Source organism: Papio anubis, chromosome 1 (genome assembly GCF_008728515.1).
Source record: "Papio anubis isolate 15944 chromosome 1, Panubis1.0, whole genome shotgun sequence".
Lineage (NCBI taxonomy): Eukaryota > Metazoa > Chordata > Mammalia > Primates > Cercopithecidae > Papio > Papio anubis.
In genome coordinates, this window is record NC_044976.1 from 186,238,410 (window position 1) to 186,245,347 (window position 6,938).

The 6,938-nt window shown below is 47.7% G+C and overlaps 1 protein-coding gene across 4 annotated transcripts in view; it reads left to right on the forward strand.

The window, feature by feature from the left end:
• Positions 1-6,938, forward strand: part of TNR (tenascin R) — a 418,193-nt gene that overhangs the window by 73,529 nt on the left and 337,726 nt on the right. The window lies entirely within an intron of this gene.

Sequence of the window (6,938 nt, forward strand, 5' to 3'; positions counted from 1 at the left end):
TCAAACTTCACTTGCTGTCCTGTGATATCTGGCAAACTTATGCCCTTGCCACCTGTCACTGCCATGATACTGAGTGAAGACTGGCATCGCCAAACCCATTCAGGGGCCCTGGCAAGGTGGTAGAAGTGCCAGGGGTACTAAATGGTCTCTGCCAACCCAGAAAGAGCCAGGACAGTCCCCACTCCCTCCCTCTTGGATGAATCAGTGCTCCTTACCATGGCCAGCTTGCTCACAAGGCAGCAGGTCTGCCTGGCTGCACAGTGCCAGCTGCTGGGTGGGGCTCTGTCTCTGCATATCCTGGCTCCTGAGAACTGGACATAAAGGAGGAGTTCAGTGGGCACCATGACCTGGATGGTCACAGGCTCCTCAAAACTTAAACCCAACATGTCCAAAGCTGGCCCATCATCTTTCCCCTAAGCCTGCACCTCTCACCCTCAATGGGCTCAACTTTGGCCATCTCTCTTCCTAGTCTTAGATACCCCTAAAGGTGTTCAGTACCCACTCATGGTGTTCTTCCTCCCTCACAACTCTCTCTCCATCCTGTCTTCCTCTCTCCATCTCCATGTCATGGCCTGAGTTCCAGCCATCATCATCCTTCACCTGAATTATTTTAATAGTTTGTAACTCATTCTCCCTCCAACCTAGACCTCACTGAGCACTCTCAGGGTGATCTTTCCCAGATTTAAGCCTGATTTTGTACTTGCCCATATTCAGACTGTCACTGGCTCCCCATGGATTTCAGAACAACATTAATATCTTTAGCCCAGCATAACAGGGTTTGATAATTTGACCTCTTCCACCCTTTTAGGTCCATCCCACCCTCCCCTATCCACATCTCCCTCTCTCTAAAACCATCTGCACTTTCCTGAAAATTTCATGCTCTTTCCTAACTTTGTCATCCAAAATTCAGCCCAATTGTCATCCCTTGTGAGAACCCCTCCCCTCTGAGGTTATGCAGCTGCTCCTCTTGTCCCCAGGGACCTGGGCCTGCTCATCTCAGTCACTTGTTGCTATCACACTGCTGTGTGGCACTTTGTGTTCGTGTGCGGAGCTGCATCCACCACCTGGTAAGTGCTCACTAAATAGTAGCTGAATAAGTAAATGTATAAGCAATTACCAGATTGAAAACTTACCAGCTCTCTGAGCTCACAAGTTGCTAACATGGGATTAAAATGCTTTTTTTCCCTGGTTGTTCAGATGCTGCCCACCTTTTTTACCCTCTTCTGAGGGATGCCGTGGTCCCAGGAACTCAACAGGTTCTTCCCACCAGACTTCCTGACCTAGGTTTGAGGTTCTCACACCCTGGATGGCTAGACCCTGACGTGACCGAAATTCCCAAATGGACTTTGACAGCTCTCAGGGGTTAAGGAGGTAACCAGCCTCGTGCCCCTGGACATAGGAAATATTGCTGTGGCTGAGGTCTCAGTATAAGTGAAATGAATTTCATGACCTCAATCTGGAGCCTACGAAGTCATTTTCCGATACTCCAGAAACTCAAGGTGGCCTGTTCCTGCTTGCTGACTACTGCAGGAGAAGTGAGGGGATAAAGAGAGAGGCCATGCTGTGGGTCAGGCTGGCTAGACATGGAGACCTGGCATGGTGTGAACCACACAGTGAAACACAGTGTAGAGTTCCCTGGGGAGGACCAAGTGCCCAAGCCTGACCCTGAGGTTCTTCCTGTGCCACGTGCTGGAAGCAAGGTGCAGACAGTCCCTGTTCCTGCGCTGGAGATGCTCAGAAGCAGTAAAGGTGGCAGCAAAGGTCATTCTTTCCTGACGTCATCAAACCAATGACTCAGATTGCTATTTGGAAGGGAACCACCCATTCCTCCTCTGTTCTTGCCACTCCCAGAAAAGCCCTCTCCCTGCAGTCAGCTCTGATTCTGCATAAGAGATCTTAGAGGTTTCCTCTCTGCCCACACAGGCTACGCCCTCTGGAAACCCTGGCTCAGCTGGTGATGGTTGACATTAATACTCTTGTAGGGCCTTTTTGCAAAACCTTAACTTGGACTTCTACTAGGGAATGATCCATCTGGGTAATTACATGCCCTATGAGTGGAACACCTGCAGATTTACTAAAATATGATTAACTGTTTTAACACTGAACCTTGGTGCAATGGCACTTCGTGGAGGGCAGTCACCCTACAGTGTTGACCACTGCATGGGTGCCCTATTTGATGTGGGTAATGGAGTATGGATGCAAAGGAGAACCAAGAGTGGGATTAGACAAACTTGGAGGTTTTCATTCAGTTGTCCATTCATCAACCATGTTGAGTGACTAGCCCTGTGCCTGGCAACGGCCTTCCCAGGGAATGTTTTCTACTCTAAATTGCACAGAAGAAGGGAGTTCCGGCTGGAGCAGGACTATGATGATAATGGTTACCGCATTTTATCTTTCACATGCTTTACCATTATTACCTCTTCAACACTCAGAGCCCTACATGAGATAATAAATTATCTCTCACTGCTGCCTACTGGGAAAATATGGGGAAACTGAGGTAGGAACTGTTGTGATTGGATTCTGACAAAGGAGGAGGGCCTCTGGGGAATCAGCTGGGCAAGCTCCTAGGCGAAGCTGCCTCCCAGTGCAGCTCTCACTCAGCCTTGGAAATCATCCTCCTTGTAGAGGCCCAACACGCTGGAACTGAGCAAGTGGGGCTGCCACACCCCAGGGCCCTATGCACACCAGGCCAAGGAGGTGAGAGGTCGTGGGAACCTGCAGGCTTTGGGGTAAACAGATCTGAGTGTATATCACAACCCTATCTCTTGCCATCTGTGTGAACTCATGTAAGTCCCTGGCTTCTTTTAGCCTCAGTTGTTCGATTTTAAGGCTGCTTTCTTTGTAGAGCTCTTGAGATCATTAGAGAGAACATATGTAATATTAGCATGGTGCCGGTCATGGTAGGTGCTCAATAAATGGAAATTCTTATGCTCATTACAGCTGTGTCTTGTGTAAGTCCCTGACTTTTTGTGAGATGCCAGGTGTCAGTGTTCCTGATAGCCAGAAAGTTCTGCTTCTCCCTTTTGCCCAGTCCCAGGCATTCGAGTCATTCTACCTCCTGCGAAGGGTGCATTGCATCCCAGTACCCAGCGGGTGAGTCCCAGAACAGCCATGCTTAGGAAAAGCACCCTCCCTGCTGTGGAGATGCCAGGTTGCAGGCATGGGTGGAGGTGCAGGGACACAGCAGTTGGCAGGAAGCAGAGCCTGGGGCTGACGATGACACTTAGACATCTCTCTTCCAACAACTGCCTTTAAAGCCACCTGACCACTCAAACTGAGGTCCAGCAAAACATGTGGGGCTACCCTTCCTCCCCGTGTGTCTCTCATACTGACTTCTTTTCTCTGGTAAGATACTTTATCTGTTAATTTACCTTATGCAAATTTCTTGGGTATATGGTACACAAGAGACGCCCCTAGACCCCATTTCTACAAGACAGGATTCTGAGTCTGCTCCCACTAAAGCTCATCAAAAGGTATGGATTAGACCAGGGCTTTTACAATGTGAATAATAAGCATATGAACCACCTGGGGACCTTGTTAAAAATGTGACCTCCGATTCAGTAGATCTGGGGAGAGGCCTGAGATTCTGCATTTCTAACACGCCCCTGGGTGACGCTAACAGTGCCAATCCGTGCCTACACTTTGATTAGCAAGGGCATGATAGATTGTGTCTCATTGGCTGACCTACTGACTAGTGCTTTCTCCCTGAGTTCTTCCAACTTGTCCTTCCATTCCCACCAGCTGGGGCAACCAGATCCTTTTGCAACATACAAGAAAAGTGTATCTGACCAAGAAGGTACAGGTAGGAGGAGAGAAGGAAGTGGGTGCACGAACAATCAGGAAAGGAAGTCAGGGAAGAGAGGATGCCGAGAAGCAGGACCTACAGCTCCCCGTGCTGTTTCATCCCACACATCAGCTGCTCCCAGCAGCATTCCCCGACAACGCCCATCCTCTTGCTGCTGTATCTCCCAGTGTGTGTTAATTGTGCCTACTTCTGATGTGAAATTCCCAGTTTACTTGTATGCCTCACCAATCAGACTGGAAACTCCTCAAAGAAGGGCCTTATTCACCCTTGTGTCCCTAGCATATGGCATAATTCCCAGCACACAGCAGGTGATTAAGAAATGTTTAAGAATGAATAAGGGATGATGTATTCACATACAAGCTGGATGGGTTCCACTTCCTGCCTCTTTATTTTCTTATATTTTATGAATGTTTATCAAGCATTAGGTTGGGCTGGAGTTTAAATGGAAAGCTAAAGCATGGTCCTCACTGTCACAGCTTCCAGGCTCATGAGAGAGACTTGCTGTCCGCAAGGAACTGCCACACAGAGCAGACCACGTGTACAAAGTGTCATTTTGTGGGGAGAGCACAGAGGATGGAGAGACAGGGCCTGGCTTAGGGAGGGAAGGAAGATGTCATGGAGGTGGTGGTGTATGATCCAGGCCTTGAAGGAAGAGCAGGTTTTCAAGTGGCAAAGAAGGATGAGGAAGGTCATTCAGGAAGAAGGAACAGTGTGATTACAGAGGGGAGCAGCTGGGCATGGTGGCTCACTCCTGTAATCCCAGCACTTTGGGAGCCTGAGGCAGGAAGATCGCTTGAGGCCAGGAGTTCAAGACCACCCAGATTAATATAGTTAAGACCCTGTCTCTATAAAAAATGTTTTCCAAAATTATCCATGCATGGTGGTGCGTGCCTCTAGTCCTAGCTACTGCAGAGGCTGAGGTGGGAGGATTGCTTGAGCCTGGAGTGCGAGGTAGTGAGCTCTGATCACACCACTAGACTCCAGCCTGGTGACAGAAAGAGAACCTGTCTCTATAAGCAACAACAACAATGAATCTAGGGAGCTGAGAAAGTTTTGATTCAAAAGCAAGGCCCTGAAGCATCCAGAATGGGTTTTCAGAGATGTGGGAACTGAATACTCTGTTGGGGCAACCCGGGGTCCAGCCAGCCAGACCTTCTTCCTGCCAGTGGGAGTAGGCTGGCTTCACTGGTGATGGACTTGGCAGCATGGAGCTTGCAGCATTATACTGGGAGCACTGGGCAGCTCTCTGGAGGCGTCAGCAGCTGAGATAAGAACAGAGACATTGGAGAGAGGAGAGGAGGTGACTGGCCTCACTTCATGTGGCCGACAGCCTCCCTCAGGGCCTGAGGCTGGCCTGGAGCTCTGGTGGTTTGGAGGCTGGGGTTCTAACAGTGGTCAAGGGAATGCAGGGAGCCCTCGTTCCATGACAGCAGGTTTAGAAAGCTGCTCCTTAGGATACAAGAAGCAGGAGGGCAAAGCACCAACACCCTTGGACTGTTGGCCAGAGAGCGAAAGCCAGGCAAGGTCCCATCTTAAAGGACACTGCAGACAAGAATTGCCCTAGTTCATTTTGGGCAAGTCGCACAGCCTCTCTGAGTCTTAATGTTCTCATCTGTATAATGGGTACAATAAATAATACTCACCTCTCAGGGTTATATGACGTTTGAGTTTAGTCATATATTTAACACCCCTGAGACAGGACAGGTACTCATTAGAAATTTAATATATGACTAAGTTTTTTTTTTTTTTTTTTTTTTTTTTTTGCTTATGATAAATTAGAAAGGTTTCTCAAGAGACTGTTCCCTTCCAAGAGGATGGAATGATCTTTGTCATTACTCAAGTTTTGGCACATAGTAGGTATTCAGTAAGCAGGAGTTTGTAGGGTCTGCTGTCCTGGACTCTTTTAAGCAGACCTAGACATACGTGCCCCTTGTTCCATTGTACCATGAAGGTAATAATCACAGGGCATTTCCTGTTTATGGCCTGACTGCCTCCTGACTTCCTCGCTGAACTCTAAAACACTTAGGACTAGAAAAGGTGAAGGGAATTCTCTACCCTTTTATCTCCAGTGTCAAACAGTGCCTGTTACAGGTGAAACACACAAATGTGGGATAAAGGAATAGATAAGCGAGTAAAAGACTAGTGGCAACTATTCATTTCCTTTTCATCAGTAGAATCACTTTTATTGCTCCCCAGAACAAATGTGCTGTGAGGTGACACCACAGCTCTGTGTGGCCGCTCTTATGAACCACGCTGATATAAAGGAACCTTCTCTGGGTCTCATGCTCTCCCTCGGCTGTCCTCTGATGGACCCTCCAGGATGTGAGTGAACAATGTGAGAAAAGTTCCAGTTTCCTCCTCCTCTTCACACACCCGCCTGCCTCCTGGGCCCCAGGGAGTGCCACAGCAGTCCTGAGGTCACCACCTGGAAGCCAGCCAAGGAGCTGGGCCTGGCAGTAGTCTCTTACACATGGAGGAAAACCAGCTCACGGACAGCATGGGTCTGGGCCAGAGAATTAGAACACTGGGACTCAAAGACACTTTAGAAATCAAGTCACCTCATCCAACACCCTGATTTTAAATAAAATCCCCAAAGTGGTAAGTCAACTTTCCCAGGGTTGTGGCAGAAATAAAACAAAACAAAACTGTGCCACAATTATTTCTTCATTTCCAGTCAATGTCCAGCATTTAGAAGACCAATTGGTTAATGCTGAGACCAAGCTGTCAGTATTTCTGCTCATGTGAACATTAGCTGTATCATTCACTTTTTCAGGTGGGTAGGAAGTTAGATTCACCCTCTTTAGATTCTGTCATCCTTTTGACTGGTTTTTGTTTCGTCTACATTCACTAAGCAAATTCACTCAGGTATGCCGTCTTTGGGCCATCCCTGGAAGTTTTTCCTTCTGTTATATTTCCTTGTCTTTGTCATTTTAGAGCGTGTTTCCTAACAGCCCCACATTCCAGCCTCTTTTGCCTTTGAATTTTGTCAGTCTGTGCCAATCACATTTACCAAATTGGATTATGAGTACAATAAACAGAAAAGTAGGCTTATTCTAACCTGAATCTTTCATTGGTTGTTTATGTAAATGTTGACATCTTTTACCTGTCCTATGGTCATTGGAATGAACAGTAT